Here is a 14572-nt window from a genome sequence, read left to right as displayed (position 1 = left end):
TAAGTACTTTCTTAGGCCATACATTGGTGGTCCTTTGAGGGAGCATTTGATTCCAAGGAGCTGAGGAAACTTGAGCTGACTTTCAGTTCTGCCTGCAGCCATCTGTGGGAAATGGCTGCCCCCAATCAAATTGGTCTCTATAATTATGGCTCTGATTACTCACCTAATACTGCAAGGGAACCATGACCCTTTCAGTCATGTCAGGAGTGGAAGGAGAAAGGAAAAGGAGCTCAAAAATTGGGACTTTACAGTGTACAAAACACTTGCTCAGGGCTTCACATGTACCATCTAACTTCATCCTCTCCACAAACCTTTGGATTATGTATTACTGTAATTACAGGTAAGGAAACCAAGGCTTAGAGATATTCAGGAACTTGCACATCTCACCTTGGCCAACTGTCTTCAAAGAGGCATTGGATAATTGGGTGTGGCTGGCTCAGTGCTAATCCCTCACCAAAATGAGGGAATTGTCTTATTGATCATGAACTAATACTATCATCTCATACACAAAGGATATTTCATGGCTTTAATTAAAAATTTTTTTCCTTTATTATTTTTTTACCTTTTCTTTTTTTTTTTTTTTTTTAAAGCTTATTTATTTTTTTTTTTTTTGTGTGTGTATGTGTGTGTGTAAGAATGGCAGTCTTCCAAACTCCTCTGCCAGTATCTCACAGCCACAGAAGGCTGGGTTTCTGTTTTTTTTTTTTTTTATAGCTACTTTATTTATTTATTTATTTATTTTTGGCTGTGTTGGGTCTTCGGTTCGTGCGAGGGCTTTCTCTAGTTACGGCAAGTGGGGGCCACTCTTCATCGCGGTGCGGGGACCGCTCTTCATCGCGGTGCGCGGGCCTTTCACTATCGCGGCCCCTCCCGTTGCGGGGCACAGGCTCCAGACGCGCAGGCTCAGTAGTTGTGGCTCACGGGCCCAGCTGCTCCGTGGCATGTGGGATCTTCCCAGACCAGGGCTCGAACCCGTGTCCCCTGCATTAGCAGGCAGATTCTCAACCACTGCGCCACCAGGGAAGCCCTACCTTTTCTTTTTTAAAAATTGAAGTATAGTTGATTTACAATCTCATGGCTTTTAATATCCATGATCAATTTATAGTAGTTTTGGTCCAGCTTCCTTATTTCAACAACTCTACCATTTGGTCAAATGTCACTATCAGGGTCCTAGTGAGTTCTATACTATCTGTTATCCATCTTTCCTGTGCAAGTTAACTTCTGCTTTCATCTCAGGAGTTTTTCAGTTGTAGTATATTACGTCTCAGATGACAGAATGCTTTCTATTAATGGGAGAGAAGAGCTCTCAGAGGCCTTTACCTTTTCACATTAAGCTCCTATTTTCATTTTGTCTTTATCAATGATTATTTCCTTTCACGTTTTTCAGTTTGAATAACCTATTGCTACCATTGATAGATATTGCCTGAGAATGTCAGAGTTAACCATAATTTTAGCTATTGTGAATAAATGAAAATGATTTTTACATTGGCACTGAATTAGCTGAATGGAATTAGTTCCAAGAAATAAGTCTAGGACATTTAATTCATACCTCCAACACCCCAAAAATCATCCTTCAGAAAGAGTCTAGGAGTAAGGTATTTTAGGATAAGAGCACTGACCAGACACTCGTGATCTGGTGTCTGGTTCTTTGTGTCTCTGTTCTGCCGTCCTCAGTGTTGGTTACATCTTCAGGCTGGCAGCAAAATGGCTACAACAATATCGGGCAGCCATCTAAAAAGGACAACCCACAGAACCTTCCAGTGGCTCCTTATGGAGAATGAGCGAGGGCCCTTAGCAGACTTCTCTTGCATCTCATTGGCCATCACTGGGTCATTAGCCCATGCCTGAGCCAATCACTCTGAAACAGTGGCATTACCCTTGGTGGGGCTGACTTTGGTGGCAGTCACCTTCCCCTGAGGCACTTGGCTGTTACACCAGAGCAAAATTGTGGTTCTGTTAGGAAGGAAGAAAAAGAGAATGGGTGTTTGGTAGGCAACAGAGGTGCCCACTCCAACAAAGCCAGCACAATTCAATGTGGTGCAGATGATAGGTAGTTATTTTGGGGGACTGTGGTACTACAAAGAAACACTAGTGTTAGTGACTTGATTATCAGGAGAGTTAAGAAAGCCATGGTGAGTAGGAGAACATTCCATAGGCACTGAAGTTTCACAGTCAAGAATATGGTTATATATAAAATTGCTATGTTGTTGTTCTGCTGATGAATCCAGGCCTCTGCAGGGGAAAACAGATGTTTAGAGCAGAGTTAGAAGAGAGAAGAAATGAATCCAGGTTCTGCTGCATAATATTCAGGTGTTTCATCAACTTAGCTGCTTGAGTACCTGGAGAGAAGGCAAGATGCTCTGAGTCAGATGTTTACACATAAGTAGTAGGTCAAAAATAAATTAGCCTTTTGCTACATCATGCAGCCTGGGGTGGTGTTTAGTCACATCAGATTTCTTATTTATTCACGTTAACAGTAGGAACTAACAGGACGAGTGTAATAGGTGGGACTGGATCCAGACCACACTTGGGAATAGTGGGAAGTTCTGCAAATTCTTGATTATTCACAGCAACGGATGAAAGCAAGAGCACAGCTAATCTAAATTGGCAGTCAGAAGGGTTTCTTTTTGGCAACTATGACTTGCATATGAATATGTGTGTTACCTGCTGTTTTGTTACTAAAAAATCTGGCTCCGGAATTAGAAATCTCTCCATTTCCTCCCTTCTGCCCTCCTGCTGCTCTTTGGACCTCTGTTTCACTCAGATGGAGTAACCCCCATGCCTCTGCAGATGCTGGTCCTTCTTAGAATGCCCTTTCCTACCTTGTTCACCTGGCAAATTCATGCTCCTCTTTCTGGATTCAGATCAAGGCTTTGGAAATTCTCCCCCGCTAATAATTCCCTGCCACTGAAGTGACTGAAGTGGTCTATTGTCTTCAGAATGTCTCCAGCCTAAAAAGAAGCTCTTCATCTTCTTTGTCATCAGAAGGATGACAAACTGTCCCAGTTCACCTGGGCCTGGGCCTGAGTGTCCAGGGACGTGGGATTTTCAGTGCTAAACCCACAAAAGTCCAGGGAAAACTGGCATGAGTTGGTAATCCTAGGATATCAGCCAGTTAAGAATAAGGAGGAAAGAGGGACTTCCCTGGTGGCGCAGTGGTTAAGAATCTGCCTGCCAATGCAGGGGACATGGGTTCGATCCCTGGTCCAGGAAGACCCCACATGTCACGGAGCAAATAAGCCCGTGTGCCACAACTACTGAGCCTGCGCTCTAGGGCCCGCGAGCCGCAACTACCGAGCTTGCATGCCACAACTACTGAAGCCAGCATGCCTAGAGCCCGTGCTCTGCAACAAGAGAATCCACTGCAATGAGAAGCCTGCGCACTGCAATGAAAAGTAGCTCCCGCTTGCTGCAACTAGAGAAAGCCCGCACACAGCAACGAAGACCCAACCCAGCCAAAAATAAATAAATAAATAAATAAATACATTTATTTAAAAAAAAAAAAGAATAAGGAGGAAAGAGAGTCAACAGAGGTTGGGAGGCAAGAAGCAGTAGGCGAGGTGGAGGGTGAAACGGTGGCAAAGCTCTCATGAATCCCTCTCCCTCAAACTTCAAAATTCATCACTCGGTTCAGGCTTTGAAAACAGTGAATGAGAACAGTTTTGAGATGGAGGCAATTAACAAGGTGTTGGTCTTTTCCCATTAAAACGTGTGTATTAAAAGTATCACCCTTATCTGGAAGCAATGACTGTTGAATTGCCATGATCACTTAGTCAAGCACTTATGAGGCGCTTAATGAGAGCTCAGTCTTCAAAACTGTCCTTGTAACTTATTCCCCACTCATCCTTTCATTTATTCATTCAGCAGACATTCACTGAGTGCCAGGCACCATGTGGGGGCCATCAGCCTGGAGGAGCCCTGGCGACGGCCCTGTCTCCACCAGGAGCTGACTAGCAACTCCTGCCTGGGCATCTTCGTGTTCATAGCTGATGGGTTTACTGTGCAGGAGGATCTTGGTGGGCTTCCCGAGCAGTCTTGGGAATGAAATAGTGAGCAGGCAAACCTTGGCAAGTTTGACTATAGCTTGGGACCGCAAGTACTCTGAGATACCCAGGAAAGAGCATCGCCAACTACAGTTCATCCTCAGCTTAAACGCAGTTGTGAGAAGTGAAAAGCAAATCATTCTTCGGGTTAACTCCACAGCTCCTGTCCTCATCACTTCCCTCTATCTACCCCCAGTGAACTATGTGTAGCTCCCTGAACTTGTCTGCTTCTCTTTGGCTTCTAGGCCCTTTTGTGGTCTATTTAGGTTTGCTTGAATCATCCTTCCCACTACAACAGCTGCCCCTACTCCAATGAGGTTTCATCTTCGTCATCACCTTCTGTAAACCTGCCCAAACCTTTTCCTTTGTGGCCACGAGAGCCCACTGTACCTGCCCTGTTGTAGCATTTATTACACAGTATTGAAGTTACTTATTCAGTTATATGTCTTTGTCACTAGATTGTGAGCTTCTGGAGGCAGGATTGTGCTCTGCTTACCACACAGCAGGTGCTAATAAATATTTGTTGAATAATTGAAGGGGAGAATAAAATAACACGTCCCTAAAATGATAGTAAACATATGTTCCATGATTTTTGAGGTCAGCTGACATATTATTCTGGTTCGAGAATTATATTCAAAATATTTATTACTACTGAACTAGATCATCAGTTGGAATAGACCCTGGCCCGGTGGGGCTGGATTAAGGTGCTGGAGCCCCAGCTGTGCCAGATGTTAAACTTTTAGTTGCTGGATCCTGGGGAGGTGAGGAGTCCCAAGGAAGGAGCCTGATGTCGGAGTGGGGGGAGGGGCATGATGGAAAGATGTTTATTTGCCCATTGATACTGAAGTATTTTAATATTTTAATAACTGTCATGGTCATCCAGGTGCATGTGGGTCACATTTCAGCCCTGATCAGGTTCATTTTCTCATTAGAATGGATGCTGTAGAGTTTGTAGCAAGGAGAGAAAGGCTGCATTTTATTTAATTTTTTTAATTTTTTAATTTTTATTTTTTTTAAACATCTTTATTGAAGTATAATTGCCTTACAATGGTGTGTTAGCCTCTGCTTTATAACAAAGTGAATCAGTTATACATATACAATGTGTTCCCATATCTCTTCCCTCTTGCATCTCCCTCCCTCCCACCCTCCCCATCCCACCCCTCTAGGTGGTCACAAAGCACCGAGCTGATCTCCCTGTGCTATGCGGCAGGCTGCATTTTAAATCGCCCCAGTTTCCCCTGGTGGGATGCTCTGTGTAATCTTATCAGATATGTTCATGCACGGAGAGGACTCTTTATTCAGTTTCCATGGCAGAGCAGAGAAACTAATGGTGGAGTTAGTAAGCCGCGTGCTTTGACAGAAGGCGGAACGGGGTGGGGAAGCCATGGTGGGAATGTTGGCAGCCATGCAGTATTGGGGTCTGCTATGCCCCCTGGAGCTTTCCAGAAGATGCCGACCTTTAAATCAGAGTTTTGAAAACAGACAAACAACCCCCGAGCTGATTTTTTTCAGAGCCTGAAAGTGCCAAAGTAAAGTGTGAAATCATTAAGAAATGAAGACACTTGGATATATTTGAAATCTCTTTGTGTTTCCAAAGACTTTAAAATCTGTCTTCATTTAATTTAGCCATAGGGAGATGGCTGGTAAAATCTCTGGGCCTGTTTTACTCAAGCACTGAATATAGAAAGGTGTTTAACTACAACTTGGATGCTAATGAGTACAAATTTCAGCAACTCTGCCACGTTCCCCAGTGAAACTCTGATTTAAAAGAATTATACAAAGCCATGCTTTCTAAGCATAAGGGATTTCCCAGGGAAAGAGGTAGAATTCAGAAAGTGCAGGTTTGTGTTATAAAGCCTGTTTTCTACCCATTTCAGTATACGCTTTGAAAACGCAGGAGTATTAGAAGCAGAGGAGAATGTAAGATCCAAGTTATGTACTGAAAGATCCTGGGGAATAGCTTCTAAAGTAGAATAGGATGTAAGATGGTAAGAGAGTGCGTCAGCTCTGAGAGCACTGTCCCTGATTAAGAGCTCAAATCTGACAGCCAGGACAACTGAAACAGCTGAATGAAAATAGAATCCCCAGAAGAATCTCTGAAAAGAAAATAGGACAGAAACCCAGAGGCATATACAGAAATTGCTAAAGGCACCATGTAAAGAAAGGTCACAAAGAATAAATGAACATGGACTAGGGCTTCCCTGGTGGCATAGTGGTTAAGAATCCGCCTGCCAATGCAGGGGACATGGGTTCGATCCCTGGCCCGGGAAGATCCCACATGCCACGGAGCAACTGAGCCCGTGAGCCACAACTACTGAGCCTGCGCTCTAGGGCCTGCATGCCACAACTACTGAAGCCTGTGTGCCTAGAGCCCGTGCTCCGCAACAAGAGAAGCCACTGCAATGAGAAGCCTGCGCACTGTAATGAAGAGTAGCCCCCGCTCACTGCAACTAGAGAAAACCCGCACACAGCAATGAAGACCCAACACAGCCAAAGATAAAAACAAATAAATTAATTAATTAAAAAAAAAAGAACATGGAATAGTGAAAGGAAGGGGAAGACCAGGAAGGAGCATCTCATTAAAATTTAGTGTGAAAGGGACTTTCCTGGTGGCGCAGTGGTTAGGAATCCGCCTACCAATGCAGGGGACACAGGTTCGAGCCCTGGTCCGGGAAGATCCCACATGCCGCGGAGCAACTAAGCCCGTGCACCACAACTACGGAGCCTGTGCTCTAGAGCCCGCAAGCCACGACTACTGAGCCCACACGCCTAGAGCCTGTGCTCTGCAACAAGAGAAGCCACTGCAATAAGCCTGCATACCGCAATGAAGAGTAACCCCTGCTCCCTGCAACTAGAGAAAGCCCGCGTGCAGCAATGAAGACCCAACGCAACCTAAATAAATAAATTTATTTAAAAAATATAGTGTGAAAAACTCTGCTATTTCTACTTACTGTGACTTATACAGAGGAAATAATCTTCTGTGCAGGCCACAATTTATGCTCAAAGATGTTCATCACAATGTTATTTATCATAACTCAAAAATGGAAATCATCTTAAAAGTCAACAATAAGAGAATGTTTAAACAAAGGCCAGCACGCCTATAAGATACACTGTAGCATACAGCCATAAAAAGAATGTTCTTTGGAAGTTTTTACTGAAGTGAAAATATTTGTGGCATCCACACATCTTAATCTCACCCATGTAAACAAACAAAGAATTTTTTTTTTTTTTTTTGCTGCAGGTTAGTTCATTGAAATAGTTTGTTTTTCTCCCTATAATTTTTCCTTCTCCCCACCTTTAATTAGAAGTCAGATTTTGTCATTCTTGGCCTCAGAGATCTGAGCAGCAAGCAGAAATAGTCTGAAGTCAATTACCTTTCAAAATATTACTTTTATAATCAGAAAATGGCATAAATGTTATTTAAAAATACTACTAACAAACAGTCCCACTTTAAACATCAGGAGAAAAAATTATGCAATGCCATTTGGCAAAATGGTGCATGCAGCCTGCTCCAAAGTAGTCACCTCAGCTGCTGACCCCGGCTGGCGTGGGTCAGCTGCTGCTGCTACGTTTGCAGAGGACAGGAAGTCTGCAGGAGACCTCTGAACCCTGGGGAAAGGATGAGGCTTCCTCATTCTTTCACAGTGGTTGCTAAACAGCACCTCAACTTCTATTGAGTGACTTTGATCTTGTAATAAACTATAATGGAAAAGAATTGAAAAAGAGGAATACAGATATATACATGTATATGTATAACCAAATCACTTTGCTGTACACCTGAAACTAACCCAATATTGTAAATTAACTATACTTCAATAAAAATAAATAAATAAAAAAGAGAGACTTGGAGCATTCATTATGTGTACATATAACGTATTGGGAGAGCCAAGAGTGGTAAATGCTGTTACCATCCTTCTATTAACCACCATTTCCATGATAAGACCTTGTGGTACTTCTTGAATCATCCACATTGGCTCAGTACAGGTTTAGGGTGAAGTACATTTTGTTGTAATCCAATTCTTTCAACACTGGTAATTTAGGTAGGGTCTGAGTCACAACTATTAACTAGAATAGTGGTTTCCAAACTTTCTTTTCCACAGAGCAACAGTCCATTCTTCAAATCCAAGGTTATGTGAAGTTTAATAAAAGTTGAGTTGCTCTGGTAAAGTGGTGATGGAGAGCCCCCAGGATCCCCAGCTCGGCCGTACTTCTTTTCCTACAAGTTATCTCCCCCTCTTCACCCAGGAGGGCCCGCAGAACCCCCAGTGCTCTGTGAGCACAATTAGAAAACCACAGAACCTCAGTATTTTCATGAGAATGGGCTTTGTTCTAACCATACGCAGAAAAAAGAGATCCTACAGCTATGGATGGTCTAAGCTTATTACACGTTACTGTGGCTTGTGGGGAGGTAGGGGAAAGAGAAAGAAAGGGGTATCTCCCTTAACTGGGAAAGATTTAGCAGTCCCCGGACCCTTTCCCTCCCCTACACCTCATCATTTATGCTTTTCTTTGGACTCTGAAATCTGAGAGTGAGATAACACTGCTTTATGGAATGCAATATAAAATTAAATGAACCCCCAAATTTTCATATATTCCAGGGTCAACCGTACATTTGAAACACGAGAAAAATGCTCTAACAATGTTGCGTCAGAAAGCCTTTGAGTTTTTTTTTTTAGTTTTAATTTTTTAATTTTTTAAACATCTTTATTGGAGTATAACTGCTTTACAATGGTGTGTTAGTTTCTGTATAACAAAGTGAATCCGCTATATGTATACATATATCCCCATATCTCCTCCCTCTTGCGTCTCCCTCCTACCCTCCCTATCCCACCCCTCTAGGTGGTCACAAAGCACGGAGCTGATCTCCCTGTGCTATGCGGCTGCTTCCCACTAGCTATCTATTTTACGTTTGGTAGTGTATACATGTCCATGCCACTCTCTCACTTCGTCCCAGCTTACCCTTCCCCCTCCCCATGTCCTCAAGTCCATTCTCTGTGTTGTCTGCGTCTAGTTTTAAGATTCATTTGGCATGACAAATTGTTTCATGCCAAATGAATCTTAAAACCCAAAGCCTTTATTCCTGAAGAACCTAGGGGCAGGACAGGAATAAAGCCGTTGAGTTTTAAGATTCATTTGGCATGACAAATTTCTTCCCCTTTTCTCTTTCCCCAGTTAAAGGCAGATTTTTCAGGGTTCCTCCAAGCTCCTTTACTAACTACATGGCTTCAGTGGAGGGCAGTGGAGGGTCCTGGTGGACAGCCTAGCCTGGGTTCTGGTGCGGACAGAGTGGAGTCTGCATCCTGCCCCCTGCTTAGGAGCTCGGTGTCAGGGAGTAAGGCGGGTAAGCTATAGGGAGCTTCAGTTTCTCCTTGTGGAGGGGGAGAGTAAAAACACTTATTTCAGAGCGCGGTTGTAAGGACTGAATGAGATGATGCATTTAAATACCTGTCACAGTGCCTGGCATATTGGGAGTGCCCAATAAATATTTATTATTATTGTGATTTTTGTTTGTGAGCCTCTAAAACAGTAATTTAAAAAAATACCACGGCTGCCCATTAGAATCACTAGGAGTGCTTTAAAAACTGTAAATTACTGATAGCCCAGACCAATTCGATCGAAGCTTTTGGGCTGGGGCCCAGGCATTGCTAATTCAAAAAATTACCTCAGTAATTCTAATGTTGACAACCACTGGGCTGAAATATGCAGCTGTGAGTGAGAACACTTGAGGGTGGAAGAGAGCGGGTTTGGGAGCAGGAAGAAGCCTATGGGGGACCCACAGAGATGCTCGGCCTCCTCTGATCCGGCCTGTGTGTGTGTGTGTGTGTGTGTGTGTGTGTGTGTGTGTGTGTCTGCAGGGCGACTGGTGACTGCGAGGGAGAGGAGAACTGATTTCAGAGAGATGCTTGGAGGCAATGGAACCAATCGCCAGATCTTAAGTGTGCATGGCCCTTTACCATTTTCAAAGTGTTTTCCCATAATTAACCTGTTCAGTCCTTTCAGTAACCCCGTGAAGTACACAGGGTACACGTTATGCCCAGTTAAAGAAAGGGGAATTGAGTTACAAACACTTAGGTCCTGTAATTTCAGTCAAACAGTACCTGACACAGTCAGGAGGAATTCAGTTTTGGACTTTGTGTCAATAACAAACCTTAGTGCTACTTTTGTACCCGAACTCCCGGAAGTTGAATAAAGTTTATGAATGGGAGACAAATACATTGCAGGATGGATTTCAAACGACTTGTGTTGAATATTCCAGGAAAAGCTGACCTGAGTATACATGATGTTCTCAGTGTTCCATGTAACTTCTTAGAAGAACCTGTTCCAAAGTCAACTGTGGTCTGGAGAACAGCAAAATGCTTACACACATATGTACCCACCCACTTCCCCCAGGGACAATACCCCAGAATTGGATCCAGCTCTTAGCTACTCTGTGGCCCACTACTTTTCTGATACTCCAGCCCTGTTTATTAGTCCAGCATAAACTATCTAATTTCCCTATCCTTGGGGATCTGTTGCAACTTTAAATGCTGTAAGCAGACAATGGGTTTACGGGAATTGCCTAACCAGGCGTTGCATCTTGATCTGTGGTCTTACAATTGGTTTTGGAGTTGATCTGGATTCAAAGAAGTGAATGACCACAGAATCAGGATGTGGCTGGTCTTAAAAATTAGGGTGGATGTTCATTCAGATACAGCTTTCTGGGAACTAGCTTATTTTGTATCATGGAAGAGAACATCAAGGTGTTTTTTTGTTTTGTTTTATTTTGTTTTTAATGAGACTTGGTTTAGTAATTTATTCGGAGACTTCAAGCTACATGTGAGATCCCCCAGGACCTGAAGGTGTGAAGGGAAAACTATTTAAAATCATGTTTCAGTCAATGCTACTGAGAGAAATATTATCCAGAAAACCTCTGTGTTCCATCCTTAGGGATTTTTTTCTCCTGAGGATCTTAGAAACATAGTCAGAGAAATGTCAGGTTTATACCTTACTCTCTGGATTCTGATCAAGGTAACCATTATCACAGTTTTGATGAGCTGTCAGGGGAAAAGATCATCACACACGGATAAGCTGGGAAGAAGTGTGGCTGTGGGGTAATGTCACCTTGCCTTCTTTCTGGTCCCCCAATATCACCCTCCTTCCTGCTATAGGACCTTCGACAGGCTCTTGCCTGTGCCTCACTTGTTGTCTCCTAGTTAGCTCCTAACCAACTGTTAAGGGTTGAATTGTGTCCCCCAAATAGGTATGTTGAAGTTCTGATCTCCAGTACCTCCGAATGTGATCTTATTTGGAAATAGGGTCATTGCAGATGTAACTATTTAAGATGAGGTCATACTGCAGTAGTGTGGGCCCTTGGTCCAATATGACTGGTGTCCATAAAAGAAGGTCTTGTGAGACACACAGGGAGAAATACCATGTGCCAATAGAGGCAGATACTGGAGTGAGGCAGCTGCAAGCCAAGGTACACCAAGGAGTCATCAATCTGGCCACCACCAGAAGCTAGGAAGAATCTCAGAGGGAACAGGGCAGTGCCAACACCTTAATTTTGGACTTCTAGCCTCCAGAACTGTGAAAGAATAAACTTCTATTGTTTTAAGCCACCTGGTTTGTGGGGTTTGGTTACGACAGCCGCAGGAAACTAATACACCATCCTGATCTGAGTTCAAATGTCACCCTTTAGAGAAGCCTTCCAGATCCTTCCATGGCTTAGAATACATTCTCCTGCTTTATGGCCCATTGCCACCTCTAGTTTTCCTTCATAGCACTTATCACATTTGGCAATTACTGCAAGGTTTATCTCTTCTCTTACACTGTAAGCGTTCTGAGGGCAGAGGTGATGTTTCTGGGACTCATCATTGCATTTCCAGCAACTAGGCTTGTACCTACCATTAGCATTCATGCTCTATAAATATTTGTTTAACAAACCAAAGAATACTGAGTAAATTCTATTTAAATATTTCATTTCTAGCTTTTCAAAATTATCAGGATGCTAACACTTTAAAAACAGAAATTTTCTCGTTAAATTCTTTTTATCTGAGAGAAGGGATTGCTTTTTTGGAAGTTTGAAACCCAGCCTTTTCATACTTATAATATTTTTCTTCAAAGTACTGAAAATATATTTAGGCTTTCTTCTTCTTCTTTTTTTTTTTGCTTCTATATATATATATATTATATAATATATATATATAATATATATTTTTTTGCTTCTATATATATATATATATTAACATCTTTATTGGAGTATAATCGCTTTACAATGTTGTGTTAGTTTCTGCTGTACAACAAAGTGAACCAGCTATATGTGTACATATATCCCCATATCCCCTCCCTCTTGCGTCTCCCTCCCACCCTCCCTATCCCACCCCTCTAGGTGGTCACAAAGCACCGAGCTGATCTCCCTGTGCTATGCAGCTGCTTCCCAATAGCTATCTATTTTACATTTGGTAGTGTATATATGTCAATGCTACTCTCTCACTTCGTCCCAGCTTACCCTTCCCCCTCCCCATGTCCTCAAGTCCATTCTCTACGTCTGTATCTTTTTTCCTGTCTTGCCCCTAAGTTTGTCAGAACCATTTTTTTTTAAGATTCCATATATATGCGTTAGCATATGGTATTTGTTTTTCTGACTTACTTCACTCTGTATGACAGACTCTAGGTCCATCTACCTCACTACAAACAACTCAATTTCGTTTCTTTTTATGGCTGAGTAATATTCTATTGTATATATGTGCCACATCTTCTTTATCCATTCATCTGTTGATGGACACTTAGGTTGCTTCCATGTCCTGGCTATTGTAAATAGTGCTGCAATGAACATTGTGGTTACGTGACTCTTTTTGTTTTTTTTTATTTAATTTTTTATACAGCAGGTTCTTATTAGTCATCCATTTTATACACATCGGTGTATACATGTCAATCCCAATCGCCCAATTCAGCACCCCCCCCCCCCCCCCGCTGCTTTCACCTCTTGGTGTCCATACGTTTGTTCTCTATATCTGTGTCTCCATTTCTGCCCTGCAAACCAGTTCATCTGTACCATTTTTCTAGGTTCCACATATATGCGTTAATATACGATATTTGTTTTTCTCTTTCTGACTTACTTCACTCTGTATGACAGACTCTAGGTCCATCCACGTCTCAACAAATGACCCAATTTCATTCCTTTTTATGGCTAATATTCCACTGTATATATGTGTCACATCTTCTTTACCCATTCATCTGTCAATGGGCACTTAGGTTGCTTCCATGTCCTGGCTATTGTAAATAGAGCTGCAATGAACATTGTGGTACATGACTCTTTTTGAATTATGGTTTTCTCAGGGTATATGCCCAGTAGTGAGATTACTGGGTCATATGGTAGTTCTATTTTTAGTTCTTTAACAAACCTCCATACTGTTCTCCATAGTGGCTGTATCAATTTACATTCCCACCAACAGTGCAAGAGTGTCCCCTTTTCTCCACACCCTCTCCAGCGTTTACTGTTTGTAGATTTTTTGATGATGGCCATTCTGATGGGTGTGAGGTGATACCTCTTTGTAGTTTTGATTTGCATTTAGGCTTTCTTTTATATAAATAGTTTTTAACAATGAAACAGTGTGAAAAAACACTTGCTTAAATTGTTTGAAGTCTCCCGCTCCTCCCTCCTCCATAAAATGCCATTTAGAATATATTTTGAATATCCTTTTCTTGAAGGATGCAACACTTAAGGGAGTAACAGGGCCATTTACTGAATATGAAGTGAGTCAACAAGTTGAAACTATTTTCCTTGCCTTTTCCTCAATGCCTTTCCCCTTCCTCCTAAGCTGCTGTGAAAGATTATAAAGTATCTTTCCAAAGCTTCATATTCCCTTTAGACCACGTGTAAAAGTTACAGGGAGCACTTAGAAGAATGGAAATAGGAGGTTCAACCATAAAGCAGTACATTGAAATAAGTGTGTCTCTTCACCTTCAGGTATTTAATCCTGAATTTGTTAAAAACATTTTTCTTTTATTTTGGAAGAGTTTCTAGAACTTTCAAGAAAACTGGTCTTATTATTATATTGTAATGTCTGGTTTTAGAAGAAAAAAATAGATATCCTCTTTATTTACTTGTGTGATCTTTATCTGATTTTTGACCATTTCCAAGGATGGAAATTTGTCCATGATGGGGAAATTTGAAGGGCATTATCCTGGAAGAGGAGGATGAGAGAGTTCAGCAGTGTCAGCTGTGGTGTCTGAGGAAGTGCTGGGGGTGCAGGGTCAGCATGGATGAACTTGAACTCCCATTGGTGATGTTGAGCTAGTCCGTAACTCATTTGAGTCTTAGTTTCTTCACTTATAAAATGAAAATAAAATTGCTAAGAAGATGATTTTTGACAATACATATGAAAATGCTTGACCACATATTAAGTGCTCTGAGGATATGAATTGAAACTGAAGTTAATCAGATATAATTATACTGCACACTTTTGTAACACCGCTTACAAATACTTTTGGATACCTTCTATTATTTGAGATTTAAAATAGTCTACTAAGCCAGCTGAGCTAGGTAC

The 14572-nt window shown here is 42.0% G+C and overlaps 1 long non-coding RNA gene across 1 annotated transcript in view; it reads left to right on the top strand.

The window, feature by feature from the left end:
- Nucleotides 1–14572, top strand: part of LOC309646452 — a 333740-nt gene that overhangs the window by 296091 nt on the left and 23077 nt on the right. The window contains exon 2 of the long non-coding RNA XR_014255374.1: nt 6475–14572. This exon is cut by the window's right edge and continues 23077 nt beyond it. This is a non-coding gene — a long non-coding RNA (uncharacterized lncRNA). The remainder of the gene's footprint in view (nt 1–6474) is intronic.

Source organism: Balaenoptera physalus (assembly GCF_965194825.1).
Source record: "Balaenoptera physalus genome assembly, chromosome: 17".
Classification (NCBI taxonomy): domain Eukaryota; kingdom Metazoa; phylum Chordata; class Mammalia; order Artiodactyla; family Balaenopteridae; genus Balaenoptera; species Balaenoptera physalus.
The sequence above is the reverse complement of the archived record's forward strand: the minus strand, read 5'-3'. Positions and strand labels throughout refer to the sequence as shown.